This window comes from Delphinus delphis, chromosome 8 (genome assembly GCF_949987515.2).
Source record: "Delphinus delphis chromosome 8, mDelDel1.2, whole genome shotgun sequence".
Lineage (NCBI taxonomy): Eukaryota > Metazoa > Chordata > Mammalia > Artiodactyla > Delphinidae > Delphinus > Delphinus delphis.
This window is the reverse complement of record NC_082690.1, coordinates 106465615-106484576: the sequence shown is the minus strand read 5'-3', so window position 1 is coordinate 106484576 and position 18962 is coordinate 106465615. Positions and strand designations below refer to the sequence as shown.

Below are 18962 nucleotides of genomic sequence, written 5' to 3'. Positions count from 1 at the left end.
GGGTGTGGAGACCGGGATCCATGGGGCAGTTACCACGGCATCCTCCTGATTTCCTGTTTGCTTTCAGGACAAACTCCAATGTTTCACCGAGGCCAGTGAAGCCCTGGACCATACTGCTCTGGTCTCTTCTTCCCTCATCCGGCTGCCCCATCCCCGCACACGGGCTCTGATCTCCCCTCTCCTTCAATGGGGTTCCCACCTCTTCCAGCTTCCTGCCCAGGGGCCCCGTCCTCCAGGAAGCCTTCCTGGACCCAGGTCCGCAGCTGGGGCTCCCCTTTGTACCTCCGTCTTAACTTCTGCCATCTCTCCCTCCATACCCTCCTGACACGTACCTGTGCCATCTCTTCTATTGGACGACAGTCTCTCAAGGTCAACAAATGTGTCATTACCCTTCTCACCCCCAGGACCCAACAGAGTTTCTGCCACATAGGAGGTGCACCCCCAAATAATGGAGGGATAAACGGATGAAGGAGACGAATGGACCATACCTGTTGTGGAGTTTTCTGACCGAGAAGAAAGGCAATCTGTACAAAGATGTTCAGCTGTCTCAGCCAGAACTCCTTTTGCTTGCTTCCCAGTCCTATGCCCGCCCTGGGGGTGGAGACCCAGAGGGAGAGAAAAATGGTCCCCATCCAGAAATCATTGTTAAAGATGACGCCGTGCCCCCAACCCAGCGAGACAATCGAGTGTTGTTTATTTGATTAATTTAGTTCATTTCAATTCAGTTCAGTTCATTCAATTCAGCTCATTTCACTCTCATCCCGTCCAGCTCAGCAAGTGCTTTCTGAGTACCTCGGAGGGGTACTCGGAGGGGTGGTGGGCTAGCCTGGCCCTGTGTGTATCCTGGGATACAGGAAAGTGGGGCCCTGGGGGCCGGGGCTCAGAGTTGGCACTCTGCTGCTTCCACCACATCCTGTTGGTCAAAGTAAGTCACCGCTGGTCCAGATTTAAGGGGTGGGGAGACCCGCCCCTGTCTTGATGGGAGGTGCTGCAGTCTCCCATCACCAAAGGCATGGTGGTGGGTGTTGGTACCCAGTCAACCACAGGATACAGAGAATTGCCAGGAGGAGTTGCCAGTTTGGGGGTTTCCCACCTGCCCTGTCGCCTCTGCGCCGTCACCTCAGCACCTCCCAGCCTGCACGTGGCCTCACTGACCCCATTTTTCGGGCAGGGATGAAGCTCTAAGAACATGTCCTGTCCTGGTGCCAAGGCTTAGGTCCCACACTGGCTGAAAGGCTCTGTCGTGGTTCCAGGTCCCCCAGGAGGAGGATTCCCAGTAGGTGGGTCCTCAGGGGAGGCGGGGGCCTCCCCGTCCCAGCCCACTGCTCCTGGGACATGAGGCTCACGGGGGTGCAGCCAGCCTGGCCCCAGGCCTCCGTCAGTTGGGGTGATCTCTGAGGCCTCTCTGCCTAGCGGGCTCTGCAGCCACCGGTGAGGGACCGAAATGCCACAGCCGACAGCATCGGGGGTGACAGCTGACAGCAGGTGACCGCTCAGACCAAGCAAAGTGTACTGGAGCGGGGCCACGGCTTTGGGCTCTCTGGTAGACCCCCAGTTTCCCAGCAGGCTCACATATGAGTGTGTGAGTCCAGCCTCACTGGCCAGGCAGGGGCAGGCCTGTGATGCTCTGGGAGCCATGCTTTCCTCCGGCCCAGGTCCCCGAGAGCAGGGCAGCCTCGCCGGCCAGCGACCATGTGATTGCACGGGGCAGCCGTCCCAAGGGCTCCGTGCCGGGTGCCGTGCCGAGCTGTCCCGTCTCGAATTGGTCATCGTTTTTGGACTGGGGCTGCATTTGCATTTTGCTTCGGCCCCTCCGGCTACGTAGCCAGTCGTGCTGTGAGGGCTGTGTCAGGTGGGACCCAAGCTGCTGGCAGACTCCCCTCCCCCAACCCCCTGGAAGCCACAGGTAGTAGCACCCCCTTACCCACCCATTAAAGCACCGGGCAAAGGGGCAATGAATGAATTGCGAGGGAAGGGATGGACGAGTGAGTGGTGAATGGACACCAGAACAACGTAATCAGCTGGACTGGGCTTTGCTAACTATGCACTTCCAAGTAAAGGGCTGTAGGATTCAGACCTATGGGAGCTGCCACTTGTCTGTCCCGGGCCTGGCAGGGCAGAGCCCCATCTGATTGCTGACAGTGCCTAAGGAGACCCCGCTTGCCCCTCCAGCATCCCTCCCCCAACCCGCCCCGGTGCCCACCCTGCCCCAGCCCTCCAGCCCCCCTGGTAGCCCCCAGACCGACTTGGGGAGGAGGGGACGGCCACCAGCCCGGCCGGCCAAGTGTCCCCGTGGGGCAGGTGGCGTGGTGGCGCCCTGGCCGTCCGACGCGGGCAGCTTTCATCCCAGCCGAGGGGCCTGAGAAAGCGTGGGGACGGCTTTATCCGGGCCGCAGCTCGAGCAGCCTCCTGAGAAGTATTGACAGAGCATTACTCAGACTGACACATTCTGTTTCCCTCGGGCGCGGACAATGAGGAAGAGCCAGTTAAGGATATGGCTCCGGCCTTGTGCGCGGCTGAAGGTTTTTTGAGAAAAATGTAATAGATGACAATAGAGCAGTTTGTCGCGGTCGAGGGCATCGCGGACGGGGCCGGAGCGGCGGCTTCATCATCACTTATGATGAGAGGAGATTTACTGCCTTCTTTCTTCCCTCTGTCAGGGAGAACAATGTCGGGGGAAAGCGGAGGTTCCCCATTATAAATCACCATAAGCCCCATGGAAATCCCTCCCCACCCCGGGGTGTGAGCAGGCAGACGCTGAGCTCTCGGCCGGCTCGGGCCGCCTGGACGGCGGGCGGGCGGGCGGGCGCAGGGATGCTGCCCGGGCCCCCACCCGTGGGAATCAAGGCTCCAAAAGGCTCTGATCTCCACCCCGAGAAGCAGGCACATGCCACGGAGAATGAGAAAGGCGAGGCCTGCCCACCCCTTCAATTAGAGGAAGGGGAGCAGAGACACAGGGGTGCTTGCAGCTCCATCCTGGGCCCGGCGGGGGGGGTGTCTCGGTGGGTAGGGGGGCGACTGAGGGAACTTTGTGCAGCTTAGCGTGTCCTAGATGGTGCGATCAGGAAGGCCCGCTGGGCTTTACCTCGGCCTGCATCTTACAAAGAGAAAATTAAAGTCCAGAGAGGGGCGGACACCTGCCCAGGATCACACAGCAGTTTGGTGGCAGAGCTGGCCAGGGCTAGGATCCGGGCCTCCTGCATCCAAGCCCACTTCCCGCGGGCTAGGTAGCCCCGCCCTCGCTAAAGCGCCGCTGATTCCAGAAATGCCGAGGGATCCCCAGCAGCTTCCCTCTGTGTAGGGGTCTCCTAGTTCCCTCCCAGCAGCCTCACCTGGTGAGCAGGGCAGCTGCTTCTTCTCCCATCCCACTGCCTGGGAAAGACCTGCACCGACTTGCGCCCACACCAACAGGGAGGGGCAGGGCTGGACCTAGAACTGGGGGCTCCTGACCCCCAGGACTGACAGCAGGACCTCCCCAGCAGGACCAAAGACCACCCTTTGCCAAAAGACAAGACTTTGGGGATTTTAGAAAGGTAATCGGGTATGAATCCCATTCTATTATGCCACCCTCCCAGCGGGGGCCGGAGTGGTACCCCACTTTTAAATCTATGAAATGTAAGAATACCCACCTCGAAAGAGACAAAGATTTGACCGGCCAGGTGAAGTTTTGTTGCTGAAAATTGCAGGTCAATTTTTGATGCCAAGAACCGCATGAGGGAACCCGGATTCGGAGCTTCCTGGATTTCGGAACTTGGATCAGCGATGTGGGTCGGTATTCCTGTCGGCACAGCTGTTTATTCCCCGAAGCTCGACCCGCTGTGCTGCATTTCTGCCACTCTTCGGTGTCCCCCCACCCTGGCCCCCTGGCCTCTCAGACACACACAGGGCAGCCACCACTGTGTTTCCTGGTTTTCTTCCTGGGTATCTGATGGAAAATAAAATCTAGCCTCTGCTAACGACTGCCCTGTGGTCTTGCTGGAGCCCCAGTTACTCCACCTATAAAGTGGAGGTGATAACCGCACCCACCTCACAGGGCTGCGACAGGATCAGAGGCAGTCAAGGCTTGGAACTCGTTGAGCGGCCAGCCTGGACCGCTCAGGAAACACTTTATTATTATTGTTGCTGTTTTGCATGGCCCCAGCCCGGTCACAGTGAATTCACCAAACAAACGCCTTCACGCTGCAGCCCCTCCCCAAGTCTGGAGGGGCTTCCGTGGGTCCCCAGTTTATTTCCCAGCCTTATCTCCCCCTTCAAGCCTTCATACCCTCTGGGCTCCCGTCACTCCAAAGGTCCCTGTTCCCATCCCTGGTCTGTGAGTTCTGCCTCCAGAGATCATGTTTTTGGCTCATGTGTTCCCCTCAGCCTGGAATTCTTGTCGCCAGCCTCACGTGTTCTAGAACTTTCTTCCTCTATCAGGGAGCAGCCCACCTGTCCTCCCTGAGGGTGGCTCTCATGAACAGTCACTCAGGGTCCATGGTGTCCGGGGGGCAGGAGTGTCTCCGTATCCCTGTGGCACACAGGTTCTTGCAGTGGGGTAGGAGCAGGGCTGGGGGTGGCGTGTGTATGACAGAGTTTAAGGGCAGCCAACGCTGGCCAGGCACTCCCATCACCATCTTGAAACAAAGCACAGCCTGGGGACGTGTACACAGAGAGGGGGCACCAGCGGCATCACCTTTCAAGCAGATTAAGCCCCTTCTGGTGGTCTGCCCGCTGGCCACACCACCTCCCTCCTTCCCTTCCCCACCAGGCTCCAGCCGCTCTGGCCAAGCTTGATCCCACTCAGGGATCTGGCCACCCAGAACCTTCCCAGGCCTGAGGTGTCGGCCCCATGAGGGTCTAGATCTAATCTGCTCTGGGTGCGGTCCAGGCATGAGGAATCTTCAGAGCTCCCAGGTGATTCTCCCATGCAGCCAGGTTTAGAAACTTGGCTTCAGGTAAGCTGGATTACCTGTCCTCCGTGCAAAACCCGGGACTCAGAGTTTAGCAAGTGTCCAGCAGCAGAGAATTGGGGTGGCTTTCCCGTGGAACCCAGTCCCAGGGGATGGTGGGGAGGGAGGGCAGCCCCATAAGCCTCAAGGCTAAAAGGAAGGCGACCCATCTTGGAAAGGGGGTTCGCCAACGGCCATGGGGGTCCTCTAAAAATAATTCAGGCTCTGCTCCAAGCCCTGGTTAAATGGGCGATGAGACCCCTAATTTCACTCTTCAGGTGAACTTCTCCCAAAGCCGTTGTTCCACACACTTATTTCACGGCTTTGCTGGCAGAGAGCGTTCCCTGGGCAAAGCGGTTAAGGAGCTGGTGTTACCGGCCTTGAGCAGCCACCCCCCACTCAGCGCCAGGGATGATCCTGCAACACCATTTTCACAAAGGCACGTGCAGATCGCCCCTGATTCTCTGGCCATAAAACTCTGCCTCCCAGATGCCGTGTTTTTCAGGAACTGGTTTCATGGAGCTGTGTTCTGAGAAAAGCTGCTGTCATCCTTCCTGCCAAGCCCAATTATTTAAAAAAAATCATTTCTTAAAACAATCTCCGGGCCAGTGCAAGTGCAAGATCCAGCTTTGAACACTGAAACTGCCCCGTGAGCCGAGATGAAGTGGTTGAAACAGGTACCCACAGGTAATCAAGCAAGTTGAAACAGATTTGTTAACGCTCAGTTAGTGACACGTCGAAAGAAGTATGCTAAAAATGATGATTCCAGTTGCAGAAACATTGGATCTCTGTCCTTCCTCCTGACAGCAGTTAAATCCTAGGGCCGATCACCTTTTAAGGAGATTTCCAGCTGGTAACCAAATAATCACGTCACTAGAAGGGTTAATATTTTTGACACATCCGCAGCTCTGAAAAATGAATATCGCAAAATAATATAAGTCAATAGAAAATTACCAGGGATGTGAAAAAAAACTATTGAAAAAAGAAATACAGGCTGCTAACAGATGCATAGTCTGGGTTATGCTGTCATAACAAACATCCCCCAAATTTCAGGGGCTTAAAGCTATAAAAGTTTATTTCTTGCTCATGCTACCCGTCAAGTGGAAAGCAGCAGGGTCTCTGCTCATTGTCAAGATCACTGGGGGAAAGGGTGGCAGAGGAAGGGTATAGAGACCCTGGCTCTCAGGATTGCATCCATGGGAAGTACAAGCTCTCCCTGAGCCCAGGAGGACAAACCCACCATGTGTGAACAACCCCACCATAGACCATCACCATGAAAAAAAATGCAAATCAGCGGCAACATGGATGGACCTAGAAATTATCATACTAAGTGAAGTCAGGCAGAACAAGACGAATATCCTATGATATCACTTATATGTGGAATCTAAAAAAACCCCTACAAATCAACTTATTTACAAAACAGAAATAGACTCATAGACATAGAAAACAAACTTCTGGTTACCAAAGGGGAAGTGGGGAGGGATGAATTAGAAGTACGGGATTAACGGATGCACACCACTATACACAAAATAGATAAACAACAAGGATTTACTGTATCGCATAGGGAACTATATTCAGTATCTTGTAATAACCTAGAATGGAAAAAAATCTGAAGCTGTACACCTGAAACTAACACAATATGATAAATCAACTATAGTTGAATAAATAAAATAAATTTTTTTAAAAAAATGCAAGTCAGAACAACAGGGAGACTTAACGCAATTGTTTGCCAAAGATTACAAAAACAAAAGCAAACGTGAACTAAAACTTGCCGTTTCCCTTTCGGCAAACGCTCACCTTCTTTAGTGTACAGGGGTGTTTCATTCTCAATCAGGAGTTAGCAAACTATGGTTCCTGGGTCAAATCGGCTGCTTGCTTTTGCACAGCTGTGAGTGAAGATGGATCGTTAAATAATTTTTAATGCTTGAAAAACATTCAATTAAAAAAACATCAAAAGAAGAAGAATCGTTTGTGACACACGACAGCTACAGAGAATTCCCAGTTCAGTGTGCAGGGATGGGAACACTGGCACGCCCCTGCGCCTACAGCTCCTTCCAACAAAGGCAGAGTTGAGTAGTCAGGGACCACGTGTGGCCCACAAGATCGAAAATATGGACGTTTGGGGCATATGCTCCAGGATCCCAGCAGAACTGGGGGCGGATCCAGAGACGGGTCTTGCAAACTTGTAGGTGATTCAAGAGTGCAGTCAAGTGTAAAGGGCAGGTTCCAAGGCAGTGCCTCCCACCCACTCATGGCGCACCTGAGCACTGCAGTTGGGTCCCATCTGCAAGGGGGGCAGGGGCTTTGTAGAACCTTGTGGGTATGGGGGTTGCAAGGTTTGCATTTAGCTATGCCCTACTCCTGCTGAGAAGCTGTGCTCAAACACAGCTTGAAGAAGCCTGGCCAGGAGACTGCTGCCTGCCTGTCTTCCCAGGCTTATCCCTTGCAGGAGGTCTTAGCCATACTACTATCCCCAGGGATACTTCAAGACATCACCTTGTGCAGGGATGTTGTCCCGCTGCTATGCCTGCAGGCATCATCAAGTCAATCTTGACAAGAAACTCCTCTTCTTTTTCACAAGTAGCTGTAGTCCAGCATCTCCCAAGCAGCTTGTCTGTCTTATCCTGCATGTCTCGTTGACTGAATGGCAGAATGGTCTTCCCTTTTTGCATTGGCTGCCAGGGAGCTCAGAATCAAATTTGCCACTGTAGCCAGCAGCACATACAGAGGACCTCATGACATATATCTTGACCACTAACTCTACCTCTGTTTTGTCTTATGTGTCTCCCCCGTGTTTTCCTCACCGACTAAAAGTTACATTGCATTGTGCCCGCTCTGGTCCCGCCCGTCAGCCACCCTGCAGGTTGGCCACTTCCCGTGCCTAGTCAGCAGAACTGCATTTCCCACTGGCTGTGGTCTGCCTGGTCTCCCTGGCCTCCCAGACTCCTCAGTCTCTATACATCTCAGGCTCCACACTGCTTCCAGCCCTCGAGCCCCTCCTCCAGGAACCATCCTCGTTGCTACTAAAAGCTCTCAGGGTCACACAGATGACATGGTTTGTGGCTCTGTGGCTGCTGTGCACACCTCTTTCCTACCCTAGATGGTGAGGTCCTGGATAGCAGCAGCTCACTGCAGTTTCTGTGCACCTGCCCGGGCCCCCAGCTCAGGACTTACCTGACCTCGGGGGCCCCAAGGGCAGTCTGCAGGGCCTGCTCCCAGGCTCCGGAGTGGTTGAGACGCTGCGTCCCCTAAAGTTCTGCTCTGTCCTGGGGTAGGGCCTGTGGACAGTCTGGACATCTCAGGATTGAAGGGGCTCCTGGAGGCGTGAGTCACACCAGTGTCCACAGGGCCACCATGAGGGCATCTTTGGTACGTGTTCTGAGTCAGTCTGGCTCACACCTGTGTTACCGACCAGGGCTCTTGGCCCCCTTAATCAATAGAAATGGATCAGAGGCCAGACAAGAGATTCAGGCAAGGCTGTACTGGGGCCCCTGGTGCAGCAAGAGGGAGTGAGAACAAGTAACAGGTTCCCTCGCTCACTTCCCGAGGGGGGGCAGCTGGTTCCTTCTATGGGGGCGGGTAGGGGTGTGTCCAGGGGTGACTTAGGGGGTTCGCCCAGCCCTCTGGTGGTGCTGTGTGCAGCGGGCACGCGCAGTGCCCTGCTTTGCTAACGACACCCCGAGTGGCAGTCGGGTTTTTGGTCTTTTTGTATCTTCTTGTCCATAATTTGCCCCAACTGCGCATGCACGCAGTTATTTTTAGTCCCTTATAGTTTCTCTGTATTTTGTTGCTCAAGGAGACGTTTGTCCGGGTGTCAGCACGGCAGCACCACAGCCAAGGGTCCCAGGCCCCTGCCTGTCTCACCGAGGCCCCACCCCTTAGGAGCTGTGTGACTCTGGACAACCCCCTTCCCCTCCTTGAGCCCCCCTTTTCTCCTAAGCAGGATAGGTAAGAAGAGCACATCCCCTCTCAGGGAAGGAAAGAGACAGGGCATAAAAAGCACCACGAACCGGGCATCGCACAGCAAGCCCTCAGGAGACACCAGCTCCTGTTATCCCCAGGGGTCCCTGGGGGCAGCAGCCCATCCTCTGCTCCTTTAGAGGCTGGCCAGGCAGAGGCCCCTGGGGGACCCACACTCTGGGAGCCAGGTGAGAGGGAGCCGGCAGCCACAGATCGAGACATGAGCAGAAACAGGATCTGGAACCAGAGGCGAGCCACGGATTCCCGTTGGGCCCCTGCTTGCCCACCTGCCCAGTGGGGCCGCAGCGGGACTCACCTTGCAGGGTGCGGAAGCTGAGGTGGGAAGGCACGGGTACGCCTGTGGCACGTGCCCGCCGGAAAGGCGGCCGATGTGATGTGTAATGACGGGGGGTGGGGTCGCTCTGCGATTTCAGACTTCCCTCTCCCAGGCCCTCGTTCTACTCACCCCGTGGCCGGTGGGTTTCCAAGATCCTCCGGCCCAGCCTCCTCTTGGAGGACCCCAGCCTGGCGATTCAGAAGCCAGAGTGGACCCATTTCCTCTGCTCCAACTGGAGATGCGGGCTGGCCTGGCCCTGCGCTGTCAGCTGCTGGGACAGCTGGCTCCAGAGGGTGTTGCCGTGGAAACCCAGACTGATGTTCTCCTAAACAGCTGAATTATTTGTGGTTTCTCTGCCTAGTGTCCCAGCTGAGCAGGCCAGCACGGTGGCTGGGGGGTGGCGGTGGAGGCTAAGAGCAGCCTCTGGGAGGGAGCCCCCTTCTGGGGCCCTCAGGCCTGCCTTGGCCTCTCCGCAGGGAAATGATCCAAAGACACTGAGATTTTGGGAGAGGGAGGAAGGGTGTGACTGGAAAAAATGTGCTGAGGTCATCAGGTTTGCTTCCAAAAGCGCTTCTGTGGGAGGGTCTGGGGCCAACATACTCCTCTGGGGTTGCTGGGGGAGGCTTCCCTTTGCCGACGGTGCCCACTCCCAGCTCTGTCGCTGGCGCTCAGTGCCCGGAGGGCGCCCTGGGCCCATGTGCAGGACACAGGGCTGAGCCTGATTTTCTCAGCTCATCCCAGCTCTGCCTCCGATTCGCTGTGTGACCAACAGCTCCCAATGCTTCTCAGAGCCTCGGTTTGCTTATCTGTGAAATGGGGACAGCATTCCTTGCGCAGCTTGGGATCGAGTGAGAAGGTCTGAGCTAGGGGGTCCTGAAAGCCAGAACAGCTGCCCCCTCTGAGGGGCGAGGGATTCTCCCACAATGGACCAGGCCTTTTGGGGGTAAAGAGGGCTGTGCGGCATCTCCACTGCTTTGCTTTTAAGTTCAGAAAGTAACTGAAACCAGACTTATTAAGACCTGGACACCTTGCACCATGGACAGTTGAGCAGAGTCTGCAAAGGGCATGGCCACTGGGAGTGAGTCAGACGGTGAATCTCCTGGGGGGAGGGCGCCCACACTGCCGGCTTGGAAGCCTCCCTGGCCCCTGAGCAACCAGGGTGGCCACGGTGGGCTGGAAGCCAGACCCCATATTCGTCTCATCCGCATGAATGCGGGAGTGGTGGGTGGCTGACTGGCACGTGCAGAGACGGGCTTATGAGCTGCACCATCTCTTAGAAGCCCTTCCAGCAGGGAGAGAGAACGAGGCCTTAAATGGCAGGAAACTAACCTCACATTCTAGCCAGGAGAGCAAATAAAGCACACGTGGCACCCCCGCAACCCACCCCCCCCAGCCCTGGCAGATATCACTAATTTATCACAGCGCTCGTCCCTGCAGATTCTAGACTCCCTTCTCAAATCACCCTCAGCCCAGGATGCCTGGCTAACCCCCATCGACCAGGTTTGCTCGTGAGATAATCCTATTGGCCGTCCCTGAGCTGGACGCTGCATGAGGTCCCTTCGGCATCACTGTGCACAGATGACACCGGCCTCTAGGGTGTGGGGCTGGCATCGCCCCAGGTGCCTGCTGTGATTGCCGCGTAGGTTGTCCATGCTCTGAATTTCCCCCTGGGGCTGAGCGTCCCTCTGCTTCCCCAGGGAGCTGAATTTGCTGATGAGTCAGTGCAGAGCAGACTTTCTCAAACTCTGCGGAGCCTGCAGATCGCCTGGGGAGTCTTGTTACATTCTGAGTTAGCAGGTTTGGGTCTAGCAAGGGTTCCACCTTTCTAACCAGGTGCCCGGCCATGCCAATGCTGCCAGGTGGAGGACCAGATGTGGAGCAGAGAGGATGCAGATAACACTCAAATAATGCAACAGAGTCAGAGAACGGAAAGAAAGAATGCAAGAAGGCAGAGGCTGCGTCCAAGTTTCAAATTTTGATTTGACGCAAGCATTTGGGAGATGCTCTTCTGTGCTCTGCTGGAAGAGGTACCTGTAGGGAGCCAAGGGCCCTTCTTCTTTACCTCCCCAGAAATGTGCTGGCCTTTGGTCCTTCCCTGCATGTTTTGACTCCAGTTGGTGCAGGGGAGAGGAATGGAGGGTGTGGCTTGGACCCCCGGAAAGCATCCATCCCCTTCCCACGACGTGGGGAGGGTCGGGCCAGTTGAGGATTGGCCTTCAACTCCAGGTGGCCTTTCTTGGTGTGCCTCCTGCCCCGGGCAGGAACTGGATTTCTCCTGCAGCTACACCAGGCTCTTGATTCTGAGGACCACTTCCCTTTTCCGATGCAAGAACAGTGACTTGGGGTGTAGAACCTATTGCAAAGCCATTGTTCTAGTTCCTATGGTTGTATAACCAATGAACCCACACTCAGCTCACCATTTGTTAGGCGCATGGGGCCTGTGGGTCAGGAATTTGGACAGGGCATAGCAGGGAAGGCTCACTCACTCACACTTCAGGCAGTTAATGTGGGGCTGTCGGCTGGAACACCCACGTGTGGTCTCTTCACATGCCTAGGCTTCCTCACAACATGGTGAGTGGATTCCACGGGTGAGCACTGGAGGGGACAGATTGAGGTGGAAGCCGTGTGGTTTTTATGACCTGAACTTAGAGGTCACACAGCCTCACTACTGCCGCAATCTATTCAAGACAGTCACAGTTTCAAGGGGAAATGGACTCTGCCTCGTGATGGGGAATGGCAGGGTTCTGGAAGAAGAGGTGGGCTTGGAAGTATTGCTGTGGTCATTTTGGGAAAATACGATATGCCACAGGCAGCCCTCTGGCCTCAACAATTGACATCCCTCCCACATGCAAAGTATCCTCCTCATTTCACCTGTGATGTCCGCCTCCCCCCAACTCTCACTCCATCACAGCATCAGGCTCAAGGTTCAGGATCCTGTGCTCACCATCACCTCCAGGTGAACAATGCTACTCGGATGTAGTTTCCTGGGCACAGGTCCTCCGTACAACTCCACAAGGAGCAACCAGGATCTGGGGAGTTATCTGGTCCTCACACCCAAAGAGAGGAGTGGGACAGGCAGAGGAGAGCTGCATAGAAATCCCAACTGACAACAGGGAAAGATGGGAGCCATCGGTCCATAGCAATTCTGAGATCCAGCCAGAGCACATGTTGTCTGTTTGGGGGTCAGTCCCACTGCCTGGGGATGCATCACTGTGGCTTTAGGCTCTGTTCTCTGAGCTCTGAGTCCACCATCCTCTTCCATGGAAAGCAGTTGTGTCCTTTTCTCAGCTCACCTCTTGCCCATAGAAGTTTGGGGGTCCAAAGACCTCTTTTTGTTTTGTTCTGTCTCTGTTAGTCTGAGTTGATACAATTCTTTTAAAACTTTGTGGGTTTTTTAATGAATCAACTTATAACCCATTCTGTTAGACAAGATAAGGCAAGACAAATCTCTTCAAGATAAGCTCTTTTCGGGCTTCCCTGGTGGCACAGTGGTTGAGAGTCCGCCTGCCGATGCAGGGGACGCGGGTTCGTGCCCCGGTCTGGGAAGATCCCGCATGCCGCGGAGCGGCTGGGCCCGTGGGCCATGGCCACTGAGCCTGCGCGTCTGGAGCCTGTGCTCCGCAGCAGGAGAGGCCACAGCAGTGAGAGGCCCACGTACAGCAAACAAAACAAACAAACAAAAAAGATAAGCTCTTTTCTACCCCAAGCTTCCTCTGGCACTGCCATGGGAAATCTCTCTGAAGATTGATGAATAATGTTTTATTTCATGGCGTGGACTTGTGAGTGACGCACTTAAGATCCTTAGAGCCCCTCTTGGTTGATACACAGTTCTCTGGGGCACCACCTTAGACCTTTTGAGATCTGAACAAAGGCTCTTGTAACTTCAACCTGAATTTGATCTTAGCTCTAAAGCCTTTTCTTAATCTGGGAATATCAGAGACGTTGGTGATGAGAAATGGTTTGATATTCAAATCCAGCAAGTCTTGGTTCCTTTATACTTAGCAGTCCTTTCTCTAGCTGGTCTCTATTCGCTTACTTTTATCACAGGCAGCAAGAGGAAGACCAGCAGCATTGTTAACCCTTTGTCTAGAGAGTTGACAATGACATAGAGGTAAGGTCTCCACTTTTTATAACTCTGCCTCCCAGGTGGGCTGCAGTCTCAGAGCAGTGTGGCATGGCGGCTACGATGCTGAGAGGATCCTCACCTTTTTGGCTGGAGGAACAAGGGGAAGGAGCCCAGGCAGCCATGTCTGCCATTGAAGAGAATCCAGAGTGGGGGCGAGGCGCAGAAGAATTCTATGAATGAAAACACACAAATCTCATGCCTACCCAGACCACACGAACAGAGGAAAGAGAACAGCAGAGCAAAGGCTTAAAGACTTGAACAGAAATTTGAATGATCATCTACAGGAGGCAAGGCAGAGCTTACAGTGTGAGTCTAACCAGGTTAACTGCCAGCTTCAAAAAACAATCAGCATTCTTCCATGGAATGTAATAAAACCCAGAGTCAACACAACATAATATTTACAATGTCTAGAATATAATTCAAAATTACATGACACACGAAGAACCAGGAAAAGGTGACCCATTAATAATCAATAGGTGTCAACCTCCAAATGCTGGAATTACCAGACAAAAAATTTAGAGCGCTATTATAATTATGGTCAATGAGGTGAAGGAAAAAACTGATTGAAAAACTTATAAACCTCAGTGGAGAAGTAAGAAATATAAAAGTGAACAAAAGGGAAATTTTAGAAGTGACATATGGAATACTAAAAAGTATTCGAATAGTCCAAAAAAAGGCAGAAAGGGGGAAATGAAAGAATAAAAAATAGAGGGTACAAATGGAAAGCAAACGCTAACATGATAGACCATTTCAATAATTACACTAAATATTAATAGTACAAACATTTTAATTAAAAGGAGTTGTCTGAATAGAAAAATAAGACTCAGTGTTATGCTCAACTCTAAGCCCATAAGAAATGAACTTTAAACGTAAGCACAGAATGAAAGAAGGCTAGAGTGACTATATTACTATCAGGTAAAACAGACCTCAAGATAAAGAGTGATAATTGCAATAAAAAGGGATGTTGTATGATAACGAACAGGATAAGTCACAACACTTTAAAATACATCTCCACCTACTAGTAGAACCTCAAAAATGCATGAACAAAGATTGGCAAAATTAAAAGGGGAGATAACTGGACAATCATAGTAAAGTATTCAACTTTCCCTCTCTCTATAATTGATAGAACTAGACCCCCATCCTCCCCCCCAAAACCCCCCAAATAAACATATAGGAGATTTTAAAAATCTCCACCCTGACCTATAAATTGATATTTACAGAAAATGCTTTCAACAGTTACAGAATAAATTCTTTTCCAGTGCCATTGTACATTCACCAAGATAGACCATATGCTGGTCCATAAGATATGTCTCAATAAAGTTAAAAGTTTTGAAATCCTCAATAATAATAAAAACATATTCAAATGTGTGGGAAGCAGCTAAAGTAATGCTTAAGTGGAAACTTATACCTTTAAATGCTTATATTGGAGAAGAAAGGTCTAAAATCAATGACCTGAAGTTCCTCCATATAAGATGCAAGAGGGAAGAGATATGGGGACATATGTGTATGTATAACTGATTCACTTTGTTATAAAGCAGAAACTAACACACCCTTGTAAAGCAATGATACCCCAATAAAGATGTTAAAAAAAAAAAAGTCCCTCCATATAAAGCTGGAGAAGGAAGGGCAAAGTAAACCCAAGGTAAGCAAATGGAAGGAAGTAATAAAGATAAAAGCAGAAACCAGTGAAACACACGGCAGAGAGATAATAGACGACACAGAGAGAGCTAAAGTCTGTTTCTTTGAAAAGATTAACAAAACCAATCAAGAAAAAAGAGAATGCATATCACAAACATGAAGACTGAAAAGAGGGGCTATCACTACAGATCCTACAGACATCACAAGGATAATATAAAATATTATGAACAACTTTAGGCCAAAGAGTTTGCCGACTTTGATAGAACTGAAAAATTCCTTTAAAAATATAACTTATCAAAACTGACATAAGGGCTTCCCTGGTGGCACAGTGGTTGAGAGTCCGCCTGCCGATGCAGGGGACACGGGTTCGTGCCCCGGTCCGGGAATATCCCACATGCCACGGAGCAGCTGGGCCCGTGAGCCATGGCCGCTGAGCCTGCGCGTCCGGAGCCTGTGCTCCGCAGCGGGAGAGGCCACAGCAGTGAGAGGCCCGCGTACCGCAAAAAAAAAAAAAAAAAAAAAAAACTGACATAAGAAGAAACAGAAAATCTGAAGAACCCTACATCCATTTTTAAAAATAGAATTTATTATCAAAACCCTTCCGCATTAGTTTCTTATTGCTGTTGTAACAAATTACCATCAACTTAGTGGCTTAAAACAACATAAATTTATTCTCTTACGTTTCTGGAGTTCAGAAATGTAAAATCAGGGTATCGGCAGTGCTGTGTTCCTTCTGGAGGCTTCAGAGGAGAATGTTTCCTCGTCTTTTTTCAGCTTCTAGAGCCCACCTGTGCTGCCCCTTCCTTGCATGGCTCCAGCTTCTGGGTTTTGTCGTCAAATCTCCTACTAGTCATTCTGATCCTCCTGCCTCCCACTTATAAGGCCTTTTTTGATTAAACTGTGCTTGGGTGGTGAGTGCAGGGTAATCTCCGTATCTCAAGATTCTTAACCTTAATCCCACCTGCAAAGTCCCTTTTACTATGTAAATTCACATTCACAGGTTGTGGGCATGAGGACGTGAGCATTTTGGGGAATCACTAATCTGCCCGCCCCAGTGATGATCATTGGTTCTGTGGGTCAAGTATTCCAACAGGGCACAGTGGTGATGGCTTACTTTTACACCATCATATGTGAGACCTCAGCTGGAAGACTCAAAGACTGGGGGCTGAAATGAGCAGGAAGTGCACACACGTACTTGTCTAGTAGCTGTTGCTGGCTCAGCTGAGAGTTTTCTGAGGCTGTCAGTGCAGCACCCACATTCAGCCTCTCATGTGGCCTGTGCTTCCTTACAAGATGGTGGCCGGGTCCCAAAGGTGATGGTTCTCACAGAGAAAGAACTAGGAGGAAGATGTATCACTGCTCGTGATCTAGCCTTGGAAGTCAGGCGGCTTCATATCTACCACATTCTGTTCAGCAAGGCGATCACAGAAATCCCACCCACTTTCAAGGGAGGGGAAAACAGACCTTAGTGGAGTGTGGATGAGCACGTGGGGCCAGAAATAACAGAGTGGCCGTATTTGGAAAACCCCATCTACCAGTGCCTTTTAATGATTAAGATTAGGACCTGCTGCTCTTTTGTGAGAACTTAGTATGTTCCAGGGATCTGTGCGGAGTGGGCTGCCACCCCACAGCACAGGACCACCTTGTAGTGACCAGCATCAGGGGTCCACCCACCAGCATTTCCCTCCGTAAACTGTCCTGATTTGGGTTCATGCAGTTCACATGTGAGACACAGCAGACCATCCCATCCTGTTTTCACGGGTGGACCTTCTGCCAGTGCCTGGTCCAGGAAGGAACTGAGGAAGCCTCAGTTCAATGGCCAACCACAGCTTGGTATAGACCAGTGAGATGCAAGATAAAAGTTCATGGAGATTTTGGGGAGAAAACCTTCCCTATCTCTTAATTGAGAGCCTTGGGAGGAGACAGCTCCCCTCTCTCCTTCTGGAGGTTCCATGTGCAGATTTGGGGCACAGTGAGCTGTAGCCACTTTGCACCCAGGCTAACAGCGAAATCACAGGGCATAGTCAGGACTCCTCTGGAGGGGCAGGTGTGGTGCCCTGGGCTACACTGACCCTGCCAGGCCCTGGGCTCTAGTCTCAGCACATTTCTTGATTGTTTAGGCCACTTAGAAACAGGCTTTATGTGACGTAGAGCTGCGGGGACTCTTCCTGACATAGAGTATTTTCCCTTTTTGCTCCGAGGACCACCCTGGAGTAATAAGAGGGTCCAGGATGTGACCGAGGCCACACAGCTAGGAGTGACAGGTTTTAAACCAAGGTCTGCCTGCAGTCAAAGCCCATCTTCTCTTCACCGCACCCTCGGAGCAGTCCTTCTGTGTTCACACGTCAGCCTGCGTGACGCGGGCAGACTTGGGTCGGCTGGGAGGGAGGCCCGGGACGCCTGCCTCCTGGTCCCCAAGGGGTGCTGGGGCCATCTTATCCCCAGAGGACACTGCTTGCCCTCAAATTTCCTGACACCTTGGTTCGTTTTGTGCTCAGTCCAAGCTGATGGGTATTTCAGGCTCTGCTTTTCCCCTGGGCGGCTGAATCTTGAAGGCTTGACCCCCAAATTCTCTTTTCATGCAAATCACCGGGGGCTTTGTAAAAATGCAGATGTCCCCTTGCAGTGAGGGTGGGGCAAGGGAACCAGTCTGGTCATAAGCATGTCAGGAGTTTCTTGATCAGACAGGCTTGGGGATTTGGGACTTTGGGGGTATGGGTGCATGTTCATTTTTGCCTAGGACGTGCGGCTATTTCTTTGTGTTATGGCCAATATACCTTTATGTTCAACCCTCAGAACAAGCCTCGAGGTGGGTGGGACTATGATTCCTAAATGACAAGATAGGAAACCGAGGCAGGTCCCACGCTGGAAAAGGTGCTGGAATTGGGCCTCAGGTCTCTGGCCCCAGAGCCTGGACTGACCTGGCTTCTTCGCAAGGCACTTAGAGTAACAGACACGGACGCTCCAGCATTCCTGAGCTCCTGGCCTGGCCATCAGGGCAAGCATCCCGTTTGTGTAACACGGGCCTAACCTCAGCGGTAGAGAACCAGTGTTGATTTCGGCTCTGGTCTCTGTGTAGAGGGATCCAACACTGACATCCTTGCTTTTCTCCGAAGTCAATGGTCTCAAAGGAGAGGTGGCAGTGGGTCTGAGCAATTGTTCCGCCCAGGTGGTACCCATGGGCTTCCGGCGATCTCCCGGCATTCATCCCTACGGACTTGGGATGACAGACAAGGTCTCTGAGACCCCGGCTCTCTGATGACTTTTTTTTTCCCTTCCCAGCAACGATCCAGGCAGTTTGCGTGTGTGTCTGGCTCTGTGGTCTGCTCACACCGGCTTCCTCTCCTGGGAAAGTGCAGGGATGGTGTCTGTCTTGTCACCAGACACTGCCGGGGGCTGACGCCCGGGACACGGCCTCCTCCAATGCTCTCTGCTGGGGCACCTGTCGACAGGACCCCAGGAACACTGATGTCCCTTGAGCTGGTATCTCATGGCAGCTTGTCTGCACACCAAGCCCCATGGGCTGCGCTTGAAGATGACATGGGGGCAACCCATCCTGCTCTGAACGCGTCTATGCATGGGGCTCACCCTTTTTTCCTGAGTTAGTCAATTTCCAAACTGCGGTAAGGTGTTGTTTCCAGGTGGGGCGTGTGACCCAGGGCCAGCAGCAGCTGGGGCACCACCTGGGAGCTCATGGCAATGCAGATGCCAGGCCCTGCACCACACCCACTGCATCGGAACTTCCGTGTTCAAGGGTCCCCAGGTAATTCAAGTCGGAGCAGCGCTGTGTCAACTGGGGCCAGCCCCGTAAAGCGCCAATGGAGTTACGGGGTCCTTACTTCATGGGACTGTGACATCTCAAATGCCAAAGGTTAACACCACTAACTCACGCTTCGCTCATGAAGGACCGAGGAGCCTTCAGCCCAGGGAGGGCTGAATTTCTTTTGCTCTATTAATGCAAATCTGCTCAGCA

The 18962-nt window shown here is 52.5% G+C and overlaps 1 long non-coding RNA gene across 1 annotated transcript; it reads right to left on the bottom strand.

Moving 5' to 3' along the window:
* Nucleotides 1-4090: 4090 nt before the first annotated feature.
* LOC132429308 (uncharacterized) lies at nucleotides 4091-9647 on the bottom strand. The gene is made up of 4 exons (XR_009520323.1): nucleotides 9205-9647; nucleotides 7425-8356; nucleotides 6726-6814; nucleotides 4091-5836 (listed from the first exon to the last, which is right to left on the bottom strand). It is a non-coding gene; the product is annotated as an uncharacterized lncRNA (long non-coding RNA).
* Nucleotides 9648-18962: the final 9315 nt, after the last annotated feature.